A 25,346-nucleotide genomic window follows, 5' to 3' on the forward strand; every position below is an offset into this window, starting at 1 on the left:
AAACTTCATGAAACTGTTACAAAGTAATAACATGAAGTTTAGGATTGCTTAAATTGTACATTTATTTAAGTTGTATTTTTTTACTAGCACTTCTTTTAAAATGAAGGATCCCAACAGAGTAGTTTTCTTTCAGTAGCAAAAGATAAATTAATTATTAAAATATTACAGTGGTTGGCTCATGGTAAATGGTCAATAGATACAAAATTATGTTTTGACATTCTTATAGAACTTGCAGTTCATTCTGCAACTAGATCAGGTCTGTTAATGTCATTTTCTATACCAGTTGCCTCTAGTATAGATCCTTTCAGATAGAAGACAAGAAAGAAAACTGGGAAAATTTTTTTACAAAGCCCTCCATATTGTGTCAGAAGGGAGGTTTTTTTTTTGGGGGGGGGGTTGGTTTGGTTTTTTTAGCAAGCTCTATGCAAAAAGGAAGTGAAATTCAACTTGAGCAAGGCCCTGGAATAATTCACCCATGGGCCATGTGATTGAAAAGTTCTTTATAAATAGAACAATAACAACAAAAAAATTAGTTGATGCTTGGACAATGTACTGAACAAAAGAGTACAAGCTTATCTACTTCATAACTTAGTATAAGGTAGAAATAATTTGCCTACAGATAATGATCATATAAACACATGGATAAGACTGTAATGCTTAAGAGTGTACTGGTGTGGGCCCGCAGCAGCTCTCTGCTCCCAGACCCCGTGAGAGAGAGACACAACCGCCTGGTCAGGTGGGCACTCCTGAGGCTGCAGAGCTGAAGAGACCACCGACACTGCTCACCCCTGCCCACATCCCTGGCCCAAGAGGAAACTGTATAAGGCCTCTGGGCTCCCGTGCGGGAGGGCCCAGGAGCGACAGGACCCCTGCCTGAGACACCGCTGGAACCTGAAAGAAAAAGACCAGATAAACAGTTCTCTGCACCCAAATCCCGTGGGAGGGAGAGCTAAACCTTCAGAGAGGCAGACAAGCCTGGGAAACCAGAAGAGACTGCTCTCTGCACACACATCTCGGACGCCAGAGGAAAAAGCCAAAGACCATCTAGAACCCTGGTGCACTGAAGCTCCCGGAAGGGGCGACACAGGTCTTCCTGGTTGCTGCCGCTGCAGAGAGCCCGTGGGCAGGACCCCACGAGCGAACTTGAGCCTTGGGACCACAGGTAAGACCAACTTTTCTGCTGCAAGAAAGCTGCCTAGTGAACTCAAGACACAGGCCCACAGGAACAGCTGAAGACCTGTAGAGAGGAAAAACTACACGCCCGAAAGCAGAACACTCTGTCCCCATAATTGACTGAAAGAGAGGAAAACAGGTCTACAGCACTCCTGACACACAGGCTTATAGGACAGTCTAGCCACTGTCAGAAATAGCAGAACAAAGTAACACTACAGATAATCTGATGGCGAGAGGCAAGCGCAGGAACGCAAGCAACAGAAACCAAGACTACATGGCATCATCGTAGCCCAATTCTCCCATCAAAACAAACATGGAATATCCAAACACACCAGAAAAGCAAGATCTGTTTCAAAATCATTTAGATCATGATGCTGGAGGACTTCAAGAAAGACGTGAAGAACTCCCTTAGAGAACAAGTAGAAGCCTACAGAGAGGAATCGCAAAAATGCCTGAAAGAATTCCAGGAAAACATAAATAAACAAGTAGAAGCCCATAGTGAAGAGACACAAAAATCCCAGAAAGAATTCCAGGAAAACATAAATAAACAAGTAGAAGCCCATAGAGAGGAGACACAAAAATCCCTGAAAGAATTCCAGGAAAACACAAACAAACAGTTGAAGGAATTAAAAATGGAAATAGAAGCAATAAAGAAAGAACACATGGAAACAACCCTGGATATAGAAAACCAAAAGAAGAGACAAGGAGCTGTAGATACAAGCTTCACCAACAGAATACAAGAGATGGAAGAGAGAATCTCAGGAGCAGAAGATTCCATAGAAATCATTGACTCAACTGTCAAAGATAATGTAAAGCGGAAAAAGCTACTGGTCCAAAACATACAGGAAATCCAGGACTCAATGAGAAGATCAAACCTAAGGATAATAGGTATAGAAGAGAGTGAAGACTCCCAGCTCAAAGGACCAGTAAATATCTTCAACAAAATCATAGAAGAAAACTTCCCTAACCTAAAAAAAGAGATACCCATAGACATACAAGAAGCCTACAGAACTCCAAATAGATTGGACCAGAAAAGAAACACCTCACGTCACATAATTGTCAAAACACCAAACGCACAAAATAAGAAAGAATATTAAAAGCAGTAAGGGAAAAAGGTCAAGTAACATATAAAGGCAGACCTATCAGAATCACACCAGACTTCTCGCCAGAAACTATGAAGGCCAGAAGATCCTGGACTGATGTCATACAGACCCTAAGAGAACACAAATGCCAGCCCAGGTTACTGTATCCAGCAAAACTCTCAATTAACATTGATGGAGAAACCAAGATATTTCATGACAAAACCACATTTATACAATATCTTTCTACAAATCTAGCACTACAAAGGATAATAAATGGTAAAGCCCAACATAAGGAGGCAAGCTATACCCTAGAAGAAGCAAGAAACTAATCGTCTTGGCAACAAAACAAAGAGAATGAAAGCACACAAACATAACCTCACATCCAAATATGAATATAACGGGAAGCAATAATCACTATTCCTTAATATCTCTCAATATCAATGGCCTCAACTCCCCAATGAAAAGACATAGATTAACAAACTGGATACGCAACGAGGACCCTGCATTCTGCTGCCTACAGGAAACACACCTCAGAGACAAAGACAGACACTACCTCAGAGTGAAAGGCTGGAAAACAACTTTCCAAGCAAATGGTCAGAAGAAGCAAGCTGGAGTAGCCATTCTAATATCAAATAAAATCAATTTTCAATTAAAAGTCATCAGAAAAGATAAGGAAGGACACTTCATATTCATCAAAGGAAAAATCCATCAAGATGAACTCTCAATCCTAAATATCTATACCCCAAATACAAGGGCACCTACATACGTAAAAGAAACCTTACTAAAGCTCAAAACACACATTGCACCTCACACAATAATAGTCGGAGATTTCACCACCCCACTCTCATCAATGGACAGATCATGGAAACAGAAATTAAACAGTGATATCGACAGACTAAGAGAAATCATGAGCCAAATGGACTTAACAGATATTTATAGAACATTCTATCCTAAAGCAAAAAGATACCTTCTTCTCAGCTCCTCATGGTACTTTCTCCAAAATTGACCATATAATTGGTCAAAAAACGGGCCTCAACAGGTACAGAAAGATAGAAATAATCCCATGCGTGCTATCAGACCACCACGGCCTAAAACTGGTCTTCAATAACAATAAGGGAAGAATGCCCACATATACGTGGAAATTGAACAATGCTCTACTCAATGATAACCTGGTCAAGGAAGAAATAAAGAAAGAAATTAAAAACTTTTTAGAATTTAATGAAAATGAAGGTACAACATACCCAAACTTATGGGACAAAATGAAAGCTGTGCTAAGAGGAAAACTCATAGCGCTGAGTGCTGGCAGAAAGAAACAGGAAAGAGCATATGTCAGCAGCTTGACAGCACACCTAAAAGCTCTAGAACAAAAAGAAGCAAATACACCCAGGAGGAGTACAAGGCAGGAAATAATCAAACTCAGAGCTGAAATCAACCAAGTAGGAACAAAAAGGACCATAGAAAGAATTAACAGAACCAAAAGTTGGTTCTTTGAGAAAATCAACAAGATAGATAAACCCTTAGCCAGACTAACGAGAGGACACAGAGAGTGCGTCCAAATTAACAAAATCAGAAATGAAAAGGGAGACATAACTACAGATTCAGAGGAAATTCAAAAAATCATCAGATCTTACTATAAAAACCTATATTCAACAAAATTTGAAAATCTTCAGGAAATGGACAATTTCCTAGACAGATACCAGGTACCGAAGTTAAATCAGGAACAGATAAACCAGTTAAACAACCCCATAACTCCTAAGGAAATAGAAGCAGTCATTAAAGGTCTCCCAACCAAAAAGAGCCCAGGTCCAGACGGGTTTAGTGCAGAATTCTATCAAACCTTCATAGAAGACCTCATACCAATATTATCCAAACTATTCCACAAAATTGAAACAGATGGAGCCCTACCGAATTCCTTCTACGAAGCCACAATTACTCTTATACCTAAACCACACAAAGACACAACAAAGAAAGAGAACTTCAGACCAATTTCCCTTATGAATATCGATGCAAAAATACTCAATAAAATTCTGGCAAACCGAATTCAAGAGCACATCAAAACAATCATCCACCATGATCAAGTAGGCTTCATCCCAGGCATGCAGGGATGGTTTAATATACGGAAAACCATCAACATGATCCATTATATAAACAAACTGAAAGAACAAAACCACATGATCATTTCATTAGATGCTGAGAAAGCATTTGACAAAATTCAACACCCCTTCATGATAAAAGTCCTGGAAAGAATTGGAATTCAAGGCCCATACCTAAACATAGTAAAAGCCATATACAGCAAACCAGTTGCTAACATTAAACTAAATGGAGAGAAATTTGAAGCAATCCCACTAAAATCAGGGACTTGACAAGGCTGCCCACTCTCTCCCTACTTATTCAATATAGTTCTTGAAGTTCTAGCCAGAGCAATCAGACAACAAAAGGAGATCAAGGGGATACAGATCGGAAAAGAAGAGGTCAAAATATCACTATTTGCAGATGACATGATAGTATATTTAAGTGATCCCAAAAGTTCCACCAGAGAACTACTAAAGCTGATAAACAACTTCAGCAAAGTGGCTGGGTATAAAATTAACTCAAATAAATCAGTTGCCTTCCTCTATACAAAAGAGAAGCAAGCCGAGAAAGAAATTAGGGAAACGACACCCTTCATAATAGACCCAAATAATATAAAGTACCTCGGTGTGACTTTAACCAAGCAAGTAAAAGATCTGTACAATGAGAACTTCAAGACACTGAGGAAAGAAATTGAAGAAGACCTCAGAAGATGGAAAGATCTCCAATGCTCATGGATTGGCAGGATTAATGTAGTAAAAATGGCCATTTTACCAAAAGCAATCTACAGATTCAATGCAATCCCCATCAAAATACCAATCCAATTCTTCAAAGAGTTAGACAGAACAATTTGCAAATTCATCTGGAATAACAAAAAACCCAGGATAGCTAAAGCTATCCTCAACAATAAAAGGACTTCAGGGGGAATCACTATCCCTGAACTCAAGCAGTATTACAGAGCAATAGTGATAAAAACTGCATGGTATTGGTACAGAGACAGACAGATAGACCAATGGAATAGAATTGAAGACCCAGAAATGAACCCACACACCTATGGTCACTTGATTTTTGACAAAGGAGCCAAAACCATCCAATGGAAAAAAGAGCATTTTCAGCAAATGGTGCTGGTTCAACTGGAGGGCAACATGTAGAAGAATGCAGATCGATCCATCCTTATCACCCTGTACAAAGCTTAAGTCCAAGTGGATCAAGGACCTCCACATCAAACCAGACACACTCAAACTAATAGAAGAAAAACTAGGAAAGCATCTGGAACACATGGGCACTGGAAAAAATTTCCTGAACAAAACACCAATGGCTTACGCTCTAAGATCAAGAATCGACAAATGGGATCTCATAAAACTGCAAAGCTTCTGTAAGGCAAAGGACACTGTGGTTAGGACAAAATGGCAACCAACAGATTGGGAAAAGATCTTTCCCAATCCTATAACAGATAGAGGCCTTATTTCCAAAATATACAAAGAACTCAAGAAGTTAGTCCGCAGGGAAACAATAAACCCTATTAAAAAATGGGGTTCAGAGCTAAACAAAGAATTCACAGCTGAGGAATGCCGAATGGCTGAGAAACACCTAAAGAAATGTTCAACATCTTTAGTCATAAGGGAAATGCAAATCAAAACAACCCTGAGATTTCACCTCACTCCAGTGAGAATGGCTAAGATCAAAAACTCAGGTGACAGCAGATGCTGGCGAGGATATGGAGAAAGAGGAACACTCCTCCATTGTTGGTGGGATTGCAGACTGGTACAACCATTCTGGAAATCAGTCTGGAGGTTCCTCAGAAAATTGGACATTGAACTGCCTGAGGATCCAGCTATACCTCTCTTGGGCATATACCCAAAAGATGCCTCAACATATAAAAGAGACACGTGCTCCACTATGTTCATCGCAGCCTTATTTATAATAGCCAGAAAATGGAAAGAACCCAGATGCCCTTCAACAGAGGAATGGATACAGAAAATGTGGTACATCTACACAATGGAATATTACTCAGCTATCAAAAACAACGAGTTTATGAAATTTGTAGGCAAATGGTTGGAACTGGAAAATATCATCCTGAGTGAGCTAACCCAATCACAGAAAGACATACATGGTATGCACTCCTTGATAAGTGGCTATTAGCCCAAATGCTTGAATTACCCTAGATCCCTAAAACAAACGATACTCAAGACGGATGAGCAAAATGTGAATGCTTCACTCCTTCTTTAAATGAGGAAAAAGAATACCCTTGGCAGGGAAGGGAGAGGCAAAGATTAAAACAAAGACTGAAGGAACACCCATTCAGAGCCTGCCCCACATGTGGCCCATACATATACAGCCACCCAATTAGACAAGATGGATGAAGCAAAGAAGTGCAGACCGACAGGAGCCGGATGTAGATCGCTCCTGAGAGACACAGCCAGAATACAGCAAATACAGAGGCAAATGCCAGCAGCAAACCACTGAACTGAGAATAGGTCCCCCGTTGAAGGAATCAGAGAAAGAACTGGACGAGCTTGAAGGGGCTCGAGACCCCAAAAGTACAACAATGCCAAGCAACCAGAGCTTTCAGGGACTAAGCCACTACCTAAATACTATACATGGACTGACCCTGGACTCTGACCCCATAGGTAGCAATGAATATCCTAGTAAGAGCACCAGTGGAAGGGGAAGCCCTGGGTCCTGCTAAGACTGAACCCCCAGTGAACTAGACTATGGGGGGAGGGCGGCAATGGGGGGAGGGTTGGGAGGGGAACACCCATAAGGAAGGGGAGGGGGGAGGGGGATGTTTGCCCGGAAACCGGGAAAGGGAATAACACTTGAAATGTATATAAGAAATACTCAAGTTAATAAAAAAAAAAAAAAAAAAAGAAACATACTCTAGACAGGATTTCCTTTCACTAGTGGCACAGTTCTAAGGATTCATTCTCTCCATGAATGTCAGCTAAAACCGTTTTTATAAAAATGAAATATCCCTAGAACAAAACCGTATAACCACCGGATTCACATGAAGATGACCTAGTGGAGACAAGCTGGACCTCACCTTACCAACAAGCTATCAAATCTGTTATGTTTAAACAGTGAGACCTCCAAGGAAGGAGATGCCAAGTAGTGCTTCAAAGCTTCGGACCACAATCAAACACAGCATCCATTTCAACAGAAGCAGAAGCTCATCTGAATAAGCTCAAGGATGCTGACATCAACAGTTAATCATCTCCTCATTCATCCAGGAAGAAGGGGAGATCAGTTACTACTGTACTTTATTGTGTTCAACCAAATCACCATGTTACAAAAATAGCAAGCTGCCATAATAAAAAATAAGGCTCCTCTTAAAAAAAAAAAGAGTGTACTGGTGTGAATCTCAACAGAAATGTCAGCATTGATAGGTATGGGTATATATTTGAAAAGATAAATGGAGAACATTTCTCTTCCTTTCCTGCATGTCTGTGAACATGGGAAAGGGAAAGGCAGTTTTAAATCCCATTGTTAATGAGAAACATTGTTTTATTGCTTTTCTTTCATGTCTCTTTTTATTTATTTACAAAAAAAGCCACATATGTTTGACAAGCTAAAATCAGTTTCCCCTAAAATTAACTTACCCTTTCCTTATGACAGATTTAGTCATGTACATAAATAATACACATAGAGCACAAAAGAGAACAATGAGTATTGTAGAAATGACAATTTTCAGGAGACAGCTAGGATTACTAGGAAACTGGAGCCCACACAGTAAAGAAAGAAAATTGACTAGCATGAGGTCCTCACTTGATGTGGGTCCTCTGTAAATAAAAGGATTGCTTTGGAGAAGACAGATTTTCATTTTTCATTTTTAGTACATTCTGCATAATTTGCACTCATCTGATTAATATATCCCTGTTACTGTGAATTATAATATTTACTATGATCAATATTGTACTTCTCCCTTATTCGTGAGATATGGTGTCTGTCAAACAAATACCCCCTCACAAAATTTAGATGGGCGTGAGTTGTGTGTTCAACTTCAAAACTTTTAAAACCAGTTAATACATAGTAGCATTTTCTTTAAGTGTATATTCTTACCATTTAAATTTGGAAAGGAGTGAAACTACTTTTGCCCCTCACAAGAGATTTGTTTAAATCCCCAAGTAAATTCTTATAGCAGTGAGCTGTCCGTTTGGATATTTGGAGCTGATTAGAGAGAAAATAATGTCCCTTTGCACTCATGTTTTGGCCAAAGAGTATTTCCAGTATTTCTTAAAAACCTCTGTAAACCTAACTACCTAATACATAACAACTGAATGCACACATTTTTCTGCTGAGCAAAACTCCTGCTAACAGAACCAACAAAGCCCAGTAATTTGTCTTAAAATAAGTGTTACTTTTGTGTTCAATAAATAAGAATCCATTCACCATCTTTCATATTCTATATAATTTCAGTAGATGGAAATTCTTTTCCTTACATTGACAATTTGGTATTTTACTTGTTTAATTTGGCACAAGATACAATAGTGATAAAGCTTTGTCCAGAACAATGATTTTCTACATTCCTTATTTTAGTTTAGTTTAACAATATGAAATATCCCATTCCTAAATGATAAACATGGCCTTAAATATTATTTTCTAGGCATAAAGCAGCAAAAATGCTATCTATTTTCTAAACATATTTTTATAGCCCACTGATTGGAAATCTGGTTATTACCTGCCTATGGCTTCTCTAATTTATTTTTTTCCCATCTTTATTAACTTGGGTGTTTCTTATTTACATTTCAATTGTTATTCTCTTTCCCAGTTTCCAGGCCAACATCCCCTTAACCCTTCCCACTCCCCTTCTCTATGGGTGTTCCCCTCCCCATCCTCCCCCCATTACTGCCCTTAGTTTTATTCCACAGCAGTAGCATTTTTACCTTTAATAATTAAATGTAACTTTTCTATGGTGTTTCCCTGTATTGATTAGAGTCAATTGTATATTGACATGACCAGCAATGACGAACATTCAGAAGATGCTAATGGAAGGAGACAGAATGTTGAATGTCCACATTTGCTTTTATATTTCTTGTATTTGTTGAAGAGAACTAGGCCACATGAAATTAGTACAAATTATTAAATCACTGCCTTTTTCTTTTAGAAGAATCAAGACTCTACAGAGAGAGAAGAAACCCAGCAAGCTTTAAAGATATGGCTGGGTGACCAGAAATCTTAAAACAAATGAACAGCTCACTCTGTCATGTTTGGAATCAATGACTAAATTCAAAACAAAGATAAAGCTTATTCAATACAATTTAATATCCAAGTGTGGAGGTCACCATGGGAACTAAGCCAGTGCCTTTTGAAGTTGGCTGGTATTTGTCACACTTCAGAGTACATATTGATGTAAAACATCAAAACTAAGGAGGGTAAGATCAATTTCAAGAAAGAATAGCTGAAAATTACAGGCGACATAATTAAATTTATATGACCTTCAAAAACAGGCAAAACCCCCAAGGTAGAATACACAGGTTATTGATTTTATTAGCAACTCTGTTTTTATGTATGACCACAAAGCATAACCTGTAAAAAGATAAACGCCAAGCTAGATTGACCACTATTTAGATAAAAATGTATTTCTACAAAAGCTGTCAAAAAAGTAAAGCAAAAAGTCACAGAGATAGAATGTTAGCAATTTGTGCACCCAATGGGAGATTTAAATGTGAATTTTATTATTAGATCTCCCAATTAAAGAGAGTCCATACTAATCATATTCTTAAAAATTGGAATTGAGAGCTAATCTTCCAAAACCATATTCAATGATTGTCAAACACAGGAAGAAGTAGTCAGTATCTTTTAGCCTATAGACAAATACAAGAGATTGTGGTGTTTGGCAGAAGGGAACAGTAAAAAGTTCGTTATGATCCACAGCTCCCTAGAAGAAATACAGCTTAAGAACCTGCCAGCAATAGATTGAATTTATTTTCAATGTGCTATGTTTCAAATATGCTGAAGATCAAAAGCTCGTACTATGAAAGACAGCTATCGGAGGTAACTAAGGTTAACAATTCCACAGTGGCTATTATAGCTGCATAGCATCACACTGTTCGGGCCTTATCATAGTGTTTCCTGTAAGCAAAAACCAATGTTAGAAATATGAAAGTTGACTATCATGTTTACAACTTTACCATAAATAACACAATTGGCGGAGATGTAGAGAAAAGGTAACTGCTGTACAATGCTGGTAGAAATATTATTTAATGCTGCCACTATAGAAACCATGCTTGCTTGGCCATAAAAGCCTAACCACTTACCACAGCTAAACAAGTCCCTTGTATTAAAATTGAAACCATAAGCATTGAAAAAAATTTACTTGAATTTTTCAATTATACTTGTCATAATTAGAAAGGTATAAACAGCCCAAAATCCCATCAGACAATGAATAGATAAACATGCTATGGTATATCTATACAGTGGAATATGTACTAGAGCAGAATGAAATGGGTTACTTATATAAACTATAGTGTGGCTGGATACTGTCAACATACTTATAAATAAAAGACGCAAGAAATAAAAGACTATGTACCCTTTAATTCTCATGAAGAATGTTTCCACACAGAAAGAGAACTTCATCAATCTCCCCTGAGGCTACCGTGTCTGTCAGAATGTTTGAAGAAGCAGGTAGATATTGACTGCAAATGTCCACAGTTGTTTGAGTTGGCAATGGGAAAAAAATCTAAAACTAAAACCATAATATAGTACAATGCTGCAATCTTATTAAGGAGGCAGTTAAAATACGAAGCATGTTTCTTTTTAAGATTTAACATTTTCCTATAAACAGGTAGCACAAGATGTGGCCTAACAGCTAAAGATTACACAGTCTCCTTCCAGAGGTTCTGATTTCATCACTCAGCAAACACAGCTACAGAAAGTAACACCACAATTACTTATTACTCAAGCTCCTGAAGATATGAAAATTTCTTCTGGTCCCATGAGCACTTTTACATAAAAAGCACACACACACACACACACACACACACACACACACACACACACAGAGAGAGAGAGAGAGAGAGAGAGAGAGACAGAGAGACAGAGAGACAGAGAGACAGAGAGAGACAGACAGAGAGACAGAGAGACAGAGAGGCAGAGAGACAGAGAGAGAGAAGCAAAATCTAAATAAATCCTAGGGGAAAAACTCTATTCTGAGGAACATTTTAAAAAACATCATCACACAGTAAAATTAACCAATCCAGAAATCTATACTTTTCAATAAACTTTCACTCACTTAAAATGTATGTTCTGAATCTGTAAAGTTACACATTTTACACAGCTCTGAAACAAAATAAAACAAAACAATACCTCTATGATGCTGATGAGTCATAGATTAATAGAGGAATATTAATTGCTGTAAATTGTTTTACCTAAAAACAGGTGACAGCTGATACTGAGCAATACAGTAGAATTACATTTAAGAGAGACAAAATTCCCAGGGCTTAAGTTAATGACCCATGTTAAAGGTTCTAGAAGGAACTCTAGAATGTTAAAGATTCAGAACCAAATTATCTTGGGCTCCCTTTACTCTTCTAAGTGCCATTCATTGCCCACAGTTATGTCTGATATCTTTTTAATGTACTGATAAAATTTTAGAATATTAGTTTTCAGGCAACTAGAATCTACCAAGCCACATGTGAACCTCATATGTCCATATCTAACACTCACTGCTAAATGTTGCTTATTTTTATATACTTCACAACCTGCTGTCCCAACTATTAATAAGTATCTTGGCTTACTATTCTTGTAAATATCAAATATGCAATGAGTCTCTTATATGTTTGCATGTTATTGCATGAATTTGTGTAACAAGGACATGGTGACTCTGATTTGGCTCAAAATATACTATTTCTTATTCCCTATATGATGAAAAAATTGTATTCATACTTAACTGTAATCTCTTAATAGCACCTTTAGATCAAACATTATTTGTTTTGCTTCTTTTTATTCTATTTACTAAGTTGAATCTTTCTATAATAAAAGAAAATTCCCTTTACATAGGGATCCTTAGAAGAGGTTTATAGAAATGACTGATTGCAATGAAGCATGAGGGTTTTTTTTTTCCTTTTATGTATTAACATCCATCTGTTCAATTGTAAATATGCAACTTTAGAAGTTCATTTGTAAAGTTTTGAGTTACACATCTCTATAAACTTGTGTTCAGTGTTCTATAAATTATCATAAAATACCAATATTTCATACAGTCTTTTTAAAGTATTCTTTTCTTTGATGGGTGATAATATATATTAAATAAAAATCCAATACTCTTTACTAAAAAACATTAGAACACTAGTAATCCATTTCTTTAAGAAGTAAAGCAAAGTCAAAGATACCTATATTTTGAAACTTGGTTTGAAATTAGCAAGTTCCAAGAAACATTACAAGTGAGCATGAGAATTTGATAGAGATCGAATTATATACATTTCCACTATATATGACTGTGAAGCTCCCTTGACTGTGTAACTTTCATTTAAAATATCTTGAGAAAGTATCACTAAATTGGTCTTATTTGTGTAATTTTATATATACAGTATTTATGGAATATATATATATTTCATTTTGTATATCATACTATATCATGGGTACTATATGTATAGTATATGTATACTCTAATGAACAACACTTTTCATTGAGTTTTGTGAAAGTCATTGAACTCAAAGTAATTCCATCTCTATGGAGTATAAATAATATTGAAAATGTACTTTTTATTGCACATGGACCTCATAAAACTAAACTTGGAAATTGAACAAGATATGAAAAATGACCAGCATACACATTTTATGTCTTTCCAAATGTGTAATATCTGCCTTCTTGATTCCAGGATTATCGGTGATTTTTATATGGGAAAAATGAAGCACTATGTACCCTAATTGTCATAAAATATCTAGGAGAAAATGACACATTTTAAATATATAACATACTTCAGAAAAATAAATATAGTTTAAAGAATATAGTGCAGAGAGATTTTATTTGCTCCTGTGATTTTTTGGAATGATTTTCTCAGCACAATTTTCTTTAAATTTGACAACAAAGTGATCGAATTCTTTTCTGCTTCACATGTCAGTATTTGGTAGTTACAGATGGACAGTGTCATAATTCAAAACTAATACTTTTGACTGGTTCCAGTTCAATGGTTTCCTAGTTTGGCAAAGGATATATCCAAAGCATTGGAAAATAAAAGTAAGGAGGCTGACAAATTTTCTTAAACTTCATTGCAAATGCAATAGTCCCTATCGTGCTGACTTAGATGGCTTGATGTATATTATGTCAACCTGTCATTGCTGCATGTCCAAAAGTTCTGAGAACAGAGTTGGTGTGTTTTGGGCCTGAATCAAGAATTAAATATATATCTACCTCTAATGTACTAAAGTATTTTTGAATAAAGAACTATGTTCTCAATAATCAAAGCCAACAATTGACAAATGAGACTTCATAAGACTCATAACTTCTGCACAGCTAAGGAACAGCCAGATGACAGAAGAGGAAACTCATAGATGAGAAGAGAATCTCGGTCTGCTGCACTACTGCTAGAAGATTAAGATCAGAATATATAAAGAACACAATGAAAGGGTGATAAAAGACACAAGTAAACAACAACAAAAGCACAAATGACCCGTTTAAAAATGGATTTGGGAACAAAACTGGGAGTGATCGCAAGAAGAAATAAAATGTGCTAAGAAGCATTTCAAAAAATGTTCCTGGTCCCTGTAACTGATAGAAATATAAATCAGAACAACCGTTGAAATTATGTCTTACTATTTGAAATTTAATTGCCAGAATGACACAGATCAACAAAACCCGTGACAACAAATGGTGAAACCCATATCAGGAAAGTGAACCATCCTACTGTTGGTGAAATTTCAAACAAGTCCAGTCACTCTGAAAGTTAGTGTAAAGAATTCTCAGAAAATCTGAAAATGAGTCTACCACATGACCCAATTATGTGACTCCCTGGCATATGGTAAAAGGATACTATGTTTGTGCCATAGATATTTGCTCCATCACGTGCACTATTGCTTGATTCACAGTAACTACAAAATGAGGGCGTGTGGAGGACCTGCATCTGACAATTGGATGATGAAAAATGTGACGCACAAACACTATCTAATTGGCTGAAAAGAAAATTACAAAATCATTAAATTTGTAGATAATTAATAGATCTTGGAAAAATCATATTAATTGCAGCAACCAAGACACAGGGAGATATTGCATGTCCTCTCTTATCTGAAGTACCATGTTCTTAATCTTCAAAAGTGAGTATATAAACTGGAATAACTACAGAAACAGGAAAGGACAAGGGAATCCTTGAGAGGAAAGGGTGCCAGGAAAGGGTGAGGGGATAGCAGGGACAAATGAACTAAAGGGGGGGGGGGATGAAAAAATGGATGCTCTTTAATAAGGGAAGGGAAAGTATATAAACACACAAAAAAGGAGCAATGGGATAAAATAATAATAAAACTGTCATCAGGATTGATCTATTAACTATCTGCATAAAAATATCTATAAGAAAGGTATTTTGGAATATATTTTATATTATATATATGTATATATGAAAATATAAAAACACATTTAATGAATATTATATTTGTATAATATATTTATTATATATAATATATGTAATATTCCCCTTTGAATTGTCATTGCTACCCCAAAAACCCATAGACAATAACAAAAACCCCTAAGCCAGGCATGAGGATCCCTCTTTTAAGTTATTGGTCAGGGTTATCTAAGAGACTCTTCAAACGATAGGTTCTTGCTATTGTACTTGGTTGTCTTCAATTGAGACACAAGGTAAATATTTATTGCAGAAAGCATCATTCACTTTGAGCACACAGCAAAGATGGTCCCAAGGTAGATATGGCCTGAACGCAATCCCTGAGAACTAGTTGTTATGGTACTAGATGGCATCTGGCAAGCTTTCAAAGAAGAGAAGCAACCAATAGGCCTTTGTAGCTATGAAACATATCAACCAAAAACATTTCAGTATGGGCTAGTAGCCCCAAAGATACAACAATGGCATACATAGCTTGAGGGTGAAAAACACTCTGTATTTGAACCAAAAGCCTGCTCAAATCATGTCTTATACGAGAAACTTAGTCAACTACTTCAAAATCATAGAAAATTTAACTTAATCAATTATAGCGCTGTAATTAGATTTTCTCATAGGTTCAGCTAAATGTAGTTATTTTCCTTCATTAAGAGAGGAAATACCTTTGCAATAGATGAAGACAATTACAAAGAATTGTAACAAAACAAACTATAATTTAAAGCACAGTACCTATTTATATATTTCTAACATGGCTCCTGCTCCTAAGGGTCAGGATCATTGCCAAGAAGAGAGTGCAAAGACTGAAAGAGTCAGGGAAGTAGGAAGTTTGCTGAAAAATCATGACTATTACAAACACCAGAGAAGCTACACATATGTAGTCTCCCCATATTTGCTTCAATATAACTGGAACAAGGAAGACACTAATACATATGATGTCACGCAGAATGGAAGCTCAGGAGGCCTCGACCTTGACCAAGAACTACAGACAACTAAAAATTCTCACAACAAAAAATTTTGTCCACAGAAAGGATCACAATCGTTCATTATCCAATTCCAACTGATCAGCACAGGAAACAAATAAATATGTCGGTATACAAATGAACATGTTATATTGACATATAGAACAATCCCCGCCATATACACATAAAGCAAAAAAGAACACGAATTGGAAAGAGAACTAGAGCAGAAATATATGACAGAGGTTGCAGAAAGGGGTTACATGATATAATTATACTATAATCTCAAATATATATATATATATGAGTGATTATTTTACATATATTTCTGCACACCAGAAGAGGGTATTAGGTTCCATGAAACTACAGTTACAAATTTTTTCATTCTCAGTTGCGATATGGGTGCTGAAAAATATGCCCATGATCTCTGAAGGAGTGGTCAGTGCTCTTAACCAATGAGCAATCTCTTTCCTTCATCTTAATTTTATCCTTTACATTGACTGAACAAAAGAGGATTTATGTAGTTCAAGACTACATGCTCTGGATTACAGGTTTTGTTTGGGGGAACACTCTGAGTGTACAATCATGCACATTAAAAACCTGCTCGGCTCCTGCCCATTGCCGTAATATCAATAAACGAACACAAAATAATAGCTACTAAATGAGAATCATCCTTGCTATATGTTTTGCCTATGATGTTATAATTACGGATTTTGATATATTTTTGGGTTCCTGGAGATTGAACTCAGGACCCTGCTTATGTTATATACAATAAGAATATGTAGGGCAGTGAAAGGTACCCTGGATCCCGGTTGAGGAGGCCTGAGTCCCAGAGACCCTAAAACAGAAGGTAGGTGTTTCATCTGACTCACAGGAAACATGCAGCCATCCATAGATTTGTGGCCATCAGTTACATAAGGACAAGGACAAAACCTCAAGCCCCTCCACAGGTAGAGGCTGTGACCACAGATCCCTGTAGGCTCAAAACAGATCTCCATTATAATGAGGTATCTAAAGGCCTGGAGGCTTGGCCAATAACATTTCCTTCCCAGACACTCCTCCCTGCAAAAGGTATTTAATCTCAGGCCCACTTTGAGAAGCGGGGTATGGTTTTACTCATCCACTTTCTACCATGACAATAAATGCCTTAAAAAATGGACTGCCTCTTTTCATCAGAATCCACCATGGCAGCCATAGAGAACCCTTTCACCTACAGATCTGCTAACCAATCTCCTGAAGAAAGCCTCCCTGTGCTCCCAACCACCTCTACCACCAAGCCTGCATCCTACCATAGTCAAGCCAGTGGGACCATCTGGAACTGCCCTTCTTTTTCCCTTTGGTCCCTGCAGACCCCCACTCTGTTCTTAGATTTTCCTTGGCACCCCAGAGGCTCCTGGATGCTCAAGAGTCTGAGAACTTGATGGCAGAGGTGTAGGTAAGCTTGGTCAAACTTCGAGCATTCTGCCTTCCCAAGAGCCTCGAAACTTGTGGCAAAGCAGACACAGGACCATAATAACCCTAGAAGAATATACAGAATATTCTTATTCTGCCTGCCATGCTTTTCTTAAGATATTATTGTTTAGTTTTAATTATGTCTATATTTATGTGGAGATGAAGGGACTTGTACCCTAGTGCAACATCCATGAAGACTAGAAAAAGTGCTTGGATCCCATGGAGTTAAGAGTTACAGATACGTGTGAGCAGCATAATGTGGGTGCAGTGAATCCAGTTCATTCTTCTACAAGAATATTATGTACTCTTAATATACGAACCATCTCTCCAGTCACACATTTGTTGGATTGTTTGTTTTTCTTTGAGTGTTGACACAGAGTGTTGCTAAGTTGGCCAAGCTAGGAGTAAAGTATTGTTTAGGTCAGGCTGGCCAAGAACGTCTATTATTCCTCCCTCAACCTTCCAAATGTATCTGGAATTAGAGACCAGTACCACAAGTTTGGATTACTTGTAAGTACGTAGTTTTCATAAATCTCTTATATTCTGAGTTGTTAAGGGAAAATTCATACTCTTGAGCAATATATTTTTAGCTTGATGGGTTTCTATGTCCTCTATCTAAAGATTCTTCAGCTTCAGTGAATAAATCAAATATGAAAACAGTCGGCATGTTTTTATTTAATGTTTGTAAAATAAGTAAAATTTACTTCTTTGAAATTTGTCTAAGTGAATTAATAATTGGTTAGTTTTAATGAGAGTGAATGTGACAGAAGAAAAATACAATACAATGGAATAATAAGGCATTGTAAAGACAACACTTCTCCAAGATCCAATAGTACTCACATACCAGGCTAATGAAAGGCAATAAATAATCTGCATTAAAGAAGAGGTGTGAGTACTAAAAGCAATGTGAAATTTTGAAGGAGTACCAGAAAAAAAGAAGACCAGTAATATAAATCTTGGGAAACCCAAATGACTCTTAGAGTTTAGCTAAGAGAATTGCATTTACGTCATGTATTAACTCTTATTAAGCAAGATAGCAACATCAGGTGTTCTAGAATGAAAAGTATATTAGAAATCTCACCATTTCTTTGAAAGATTTTAAAGATATGAATTTTTCTAAATAATTTACTCAGTACAATTGAGTGCTTTTGATAGTGTGGCTTAGAAATACTTAAGAACAGTTAATATAAACATAAATAGAACTCTTACTAATCTAAAGACGTACCAATTTCACACTTACATGATGAAGAATGACAAACGATGACCAGCAAAGAAGGGTAAGGCAAACCAATACCACACTCATCTCAGCAAAGACCAGTGTGAGCAAAGCCCAATGATGATCAGCAAAGAATGGTAAGTGTTCCAATACCACACAGCATTGTTCATTGTCTGTTGAGTTATGTTTACAACCCTTTTCAGACAGCATGTATTCTCTCACAAATCCACTAGCAAAATATCACTTGCTCTTTATGCAGGTTGCTTCCTGAAAACTACCACGTGGCTGTTCTTAGCAAAGCATTCTGCCACATGTCTGGTCAGCACAAGCATATGCTTATGAAAAAGGTTCCAGAAAAATATCACATGACACAACTGAGTCTCCAAGCAAACCAGAAATTTCCACTTTAATGCTTTCTTACTTCTTTTTGAATTAGCATTTGACTGGTGCCTGTTCAGAACACTTTTCCTGCTGCCAAAGTTTTGTAACCTACACATTTAACTATATGATCACATGTGGAGGCAGTGACCACACAGACTCAGACAACCTTCACCCATGTTCCCTAATTACACTGAATGAAAGTAAGTAGCTCAAAATAAAAAGCCACAGAAATAGAAGGAGGGATATTTGAGAGGAAAGACGAGATCAGATCAAGTGAACATGTGCTAGAGAACCTACCTTAACATGGAGATATGACCAAAATACTAACATTAGTGAAAAAGTCATGGAAAAACAGATGTTTATGTATAATACACTAATAAAATGAAAAAATGGATTGTATAACACATTGTGAATACAATACTTAAATGTAGTGAATAATCTGTAAGGAAATGTAAGCTGTGGCCTGGGATGTGAAAACATTTTGTTATAGGTAACCATAACTCTTAAATATGGGGCCAAGAGAAAAGAAATGCTCAAGATGGGTTAAATGTGTAAACTTTGAAATAAGACATGCATATTGGTGCTAAGATAGTCAATTACAATGAATTCTACAACTATCAATTGATATACTGTGTATCCCCCAAAATGAAAGAAATAAAAAAATAACCTATATAACCCAAAAATTTGTGCAACGTGAGCAGTGGGAAGGCAATGATGTGTGGTAAACATTCTCTATCTCCTGTCATATAAAAAACAGCTATGTAGAAAGCACACAATTTTGGATTTATATGATGTACATAGGGTATGATTACTAAATCCTCAATCATATTTTTGGTATATTATGATATGGTAAGCAAGTGCAAGTGCTTGCTACCGATTCTGACATTCTGAATGGGATTTCGGAAAACCACATAGCAAAAGGAGAGAACGAGCTCCCCAAGTTGCCATTTTCTTTTCCACTTGTCCCATGGGGCATACATATCCATGAACACACAAACATACACACACACACACACACGCACACACACACACACACACACACACACATGCACACATGCATACAAAAACACTAAATATTTTAAAGAAATAGAGATAGAAGCATCTCTCAACACTCAGTTGAGAGGCTTCTTCCAATAGATGAAGATTAGCATAGACCACTTATAACTGGCCACGGTTCAAAGAATATGAGGCTGAGGAATGCTCAGCCCTTAGTGTAGGACATATATCACCCCATTCCCACACTGAGGAATCACTGTGGAAGAGAGAGAACAAAGAATATGAGAAGGATAGGAAATTGAGGACTCCAAAAGAACATCTGGACATAGCAGGACAGCTGTGCTTATGAAGACACAACCCATGAAACAGCATGCATGAAACCTGCACAACCCACCCAGATGAAATCCGGCATGGAAAGGGGAGGAGAACACAGAATGCTACCATTAAACACAGAGAAATTGGCAACTACTAGCTACTTAGACATTCAGATTTTTTTCCTGAGAATAGCTCATTACAATTCAACCATACTACATTGAGAGACCACACATCCACAAAAATTTGGGCAGACAATTTGGCACTGAAAGATTTGAAAACTAAAGGGACAAAGAGTTGGGAGAAAAAGGAACAGGAGTGGATCTGAGGAGAACTGAGAATGAAGGAGAGGGAATATATTAAAAGAAGCCATACATTGCTCTCAAAGTATTTATAAAGCTAATCAAAAGAAAAAATGATGTTATGTTTGGACTAAAATTAAATCCTGTGGCAGTATAGACTACAGGTTTGAACAAGGAGATTCAATCATCAGGCCCATTTGCTGTAGTACTCAGATCCATCATTTGCTTAGGTCAATATGAATGCCTGAAAGAATAGAATTACTTGGACACATGATGTTGTGATCTTAGCAAAACTCAGTTCAGGTTATAAGTGTATTATCTGAACAAATTCAAAAGCCAGCTGAGAGATAGTCCTAACATACCAGTATTTAACAAGGAGTAAAACTTGCTATAAGAAAGAAACATGACACTGAAATTTTCTTTTCTTTTCTTTTTTTCTTTTCCTTTCCCTTCTCTACTTTTCTTCTATTGAGTTATTTTTTAATTTAAATGTCAAATATTATCTCCTTTCCTGGTTTCCCCTCCAAAAACTTCCATCCTCCTCCTCCTGCTTCTATGAGGATGCTCCCCCCACCCACCCACCCACTCCCTCATGCCTCCCCGCCCTGTGGCATCCAGCCTTCACAGAACCATGGGCCTCTCTTACAAATGATGCTCAACAAGGCTATCCTCTGCTACATATGCCCCTGGAGCCACAGGTCACACCATGTGTACTCTTTGATTGGTGGTTTAGTTCCTGGGAGCTCTGAGGGATCCAGTTGGTTGATACTGTTGTTCTTCCTTTGGCACTGCAAACCCTAAACTCAGTGGATTTCATTTTATCATGTAGGTCAATGACTGTCTTAACCCAACTTTTATGCAAAAAATGATGTTATAGAAAGAAAATTTTAAATAAGTTTTCTTCCTATTCACTAATAATTCTTACTAGAAACCTAAATATAGAGAGTAAATACAAAGTGTACACATAAATGCACACATTACCAAAGTTTTGAACCTATTGCCATCAGCATTTTCGGACTAAAAATTGGCAAATGAAATACAGAAACTTAAGCAGATTCAGAAAAACAAATTGAATAATTTGGATGCTCTTATACACTTTTGTAATTAAAATTATAATTTATACTTTGGTTTATTTTTGCATAATAATTGGTACTATATGATATAAAGTGAAGGGTAAAATTCATTTTAATTATTTAAAATTACATATTTTCTAACTTAGAGATACATAAAGTAATGGAAACATCGTAAATGAGTGTAAGAGAAAGAAACTATAAAAGTAAATCAAACAACGTACATGAGGATATATTTTGCCAAGGAAAGGAGTTTCATTCCTTTCTCAACAATGGCTTTTCATTTTCTTTAGTACTAACCTCCTCAAATATGAGCCTTAGTTAGATGTAGATAAATGGCCTCTAGAAGGATATGTTGAATAACAGATTTTCCTTAAAGACTAATAGATTTCAATCCCACGATATCGTGCAAGGGATAGTTTCATTAAAAGGGTGGTATGCTAATCTAATGGGGATTGTTATTGTACCAATTTCATTCATTGATCTCAAACTGCCGTAATTGTTTTCAATTATAATTGTCTAAACTGTGTATCAACTAGAACCTTTTAATTATAAGCAAAAAAGAAGAAATCTCTAGATAAAAATATCAGTAAGCATTTTTAAAATTCTGTATATATGCCCCAACTATCTAGATTCAGACCTTATTTTTAAAGTCAAGTGGATTGCCTATGAATTTTTTCTCCTTAAGTTGCTCATTCTTTCTTTATTGGCATCTTTTCAGTGCCAACATAGAGCAAATATTGTTATATCTCTCATCTTATATACACTCAGGTTCAAAACAGAGAGAATGGTAAACATATTGTTTAACTCTTTCTGAAAATATTGTGAAAATTATTATAACAAAACGACATTAGAAATTCACCTTGGGCATATTGGCATGGCACAAAATAAATTCCTTTGTTGGTGAGTCACTAGACACCATTAATAGCCTACAGAGGTCAGTAACTGGGCAAATTTCCCCAAGAAAAATTGGCAAATCTATTTTTTGATTTATGGTTTCTCAAGTCCATTCCTACCTTTCAGGATTCCACTCTACATTCCTAAAAGCTATATTTACAACTGGCTTTCCTGAAGCTTGTTTAACAGATCAATATAGGCTTCTTGGACTGAGGATAGGTGCCAAAACATCTTCCCTTTCTTTGCTTCTAAAGTCTTTGACAATAACAAGTACCAAAGTCTCTAAGTGTTTGATACCAGAAAGAAAAAAGTCAGTAATGGTGAGTAGGGTAGTGAGAGTGTTGGGCACAGGGAGCAAACTTCTGCAGTTCACAGATGAAGAGCAGCCAATATCTAAAATTTCAGCATACGGAACAAGTGTGGGTATGGTAGGCCATCACCCCTTGCTTTAACTCTTGCCTTAAAGTAGCATTGTGCTTCCTTATGTCATGTACTCTTATTACCAGCTCTATTCGTGGAAGGCATAGTGTGATTTCTCTATTCAAGGTCACTGGTGCTGAGGATGTTCCCACCTACCATCGTAAAAACATTTAGAAGAGATCTACAGTGGGAACTCTCACTTGGGTGTCTTTGACGAAAGTTGATGCTGGAAGTGTTTCTTTTTGCTTCTCAGTTTTATAAATGAAAGCATTTGAAGATTGAATTTCAAAATTATGTTGATATATTATCTTTAATAAAACAGAATACACAGATCTAATCCAATCTTACTGAGTGACATGTTAAATTACAGGGTTGTAGGTACTGTATTAGTAGTAGGCTCTGCATATTATTTTTGTGTTGATCATATATCAAGAAAGCTGTATTTGATCAACTTTTGAACTTTACTCTTCTTTTATGAGAATAGCAATTGAAAGGATACTTCTAAAAAGTCATGGTATAACAATTTCTGATAATGAAGGTATGTGCAAGGCTTTGCCATGTGGTTATTCAAGAAACCTTTCTCTCAATTGGCTATGGATACGTCTTATTCATATTTATATTATCCTATAAGATTTAAATTATCATATCTAATATTTTAGAAATTAATCTGGATACTCAATAGACTTATGAGAAAAAAAAATAGTTTAATAATTATAAAGAAGAAAATGGTGGCATATATATAATATAGAATGTATGTCACAGAATGCTTTAGTAATATTGGATATGCACTCTTTTTTTTTTTCCTTTTTTTTTTATTAACTTGAGTATTTCTTATATACATTTCGAGTATTATTCCCTTTCCCAGTTTCCGGGCAAACAACCCCCTCCCCCCTCCCCTTTCTTATCGGTGTTCCCCTCCACACCCTCCCCCCATTGTCCCCCTCCCCCCAACAGTCTAGTTCACTGGGGGTTCAGTCTTAGCAGGACCCAGGGCTTCCCCTTCCACTGGTGCTCTTACTAGGATATTCATTGCTACCTATGAGGTCAGAGTCCAGGGTCAGTCCATGTATAGTCTTTAGGTAGTGGCTTAGTCCCTGGAAGCTCTGGTTGCTTGGCATTGTTGTACATATGGGGTCTCGAGCCCCTTCAAGCTCTTCCAGTTCTTTCTCTGATTCCTTCAACGGGGGTCCTATTCTCAGTTCAGTGGTTTGCTGCTGATATTCGCCTCTGTATTTGCTGTATTCTGGCTGTGTCTCTCAGGAGCGATCTACATCCGGCTCCTGTCGGTCTGCACTTCTTTGCTTCATCCATCTTGTCTAATTGGGTGGCTGTATATGCATGGGCCACATGTGGGGCAGACTCTGAATGGGTGTTCCTTCAGTCTCTGTTTTAATCTTTGCCTCTCTCTTCCCTGCCAAGGGTATTCTTGTTCCCCTTTTAAAGAAGGAGTGAACCATTCACATTTTGATCATCTGTCTTGAGTTTCATTTGTTCTAGGCATTTAGGGTAATTCAAGCATTTGGGCTAATAGCCACTTATCAGTGAGTGCATACCATGTACGTCTTTCTGTGTTTGGGTTAGCTCACTCAGGATGATATTTTCCAGTTCCAGCCATTTGCCTACGAATTTCATAAAGTCGTTGTTTTTGATAGCTGAGTAATATTCCATTGTGTAGATGTACCACATTTTCTGTATCCATTCCTCTGTTGAAGGGCATCTGGGTTCTTTCCAGCTTCTGGCTATTATAAATAAGGCTGCAATGAACATAGTGGAGCACGTGTCTTTTTTATATGTTGGGGCATCTTTTGGGTATATGCCCAAGAGAGGTATAGCTGGATCCTCAGGCAGTTCAATGGCCAATTTTCTCAGGATCCTCCAGACTGATTTCCAGAATGGTTGTACCAGTTTGCAATTCCACCAACAATGGAGGAGTGTTCCTCTTTCTCCACATCCTCGCCAGCATCTGTTGTCCCCTGAGTTTTTGATCTTAGCCATTCTCACTGGTGTGAGGTGAAATCTCAGGGTTGTTTTGATTTGCATTTCCCTTATGACTAAAGATGTTGAACATTTCTTTAGGTGTTTCTCCGCCATTCGGCATTCCTCAGCTGTGAATTCTTTGTTTAGCTCTGAGCCCCATTTTTTAATAGGGTTATTTGTTTCCCTGTGGTCTAACTTCTTGAGTTCTTTGTATATTTTGGATATAAGGCCTCTATCTGTTGTAGGATTGGTAAAGATATTTTCCCAATCTGTTGGTTGCCGTTTTGTCCTAACCACAGTGTCCTTTGCCTTACAGAAGCTTTGCAGTTTTATGAGATCCCATTTGTCAATTCTTGATATTAGAGCGTAAGCCATTGGTGTTTTGTTCAGGAAATTTTTTCCAGTGCCCATGTGTTCCAGATGCTTCCCTAGTTTTTCTTCTATTAGTTTGAGTGTGTCTGGTTTGATGTGGAGGTCCTTGATCCACTTGGACTTA

This window comes from Rattus norvegicus, chromosome 7 (assembly GCF_036323735.1).
Source record: "Rattus norvegicus strain BN/NHsdMcwi chromosome 7, GRCr8, whole genome shotgun sequence".
Classification (NCBI taxonomy): Eukaryota; Metazoa; Chordata; class Mammalia; order Rodentia; family Muridae; genus Rattus; species Rattus norvegicus.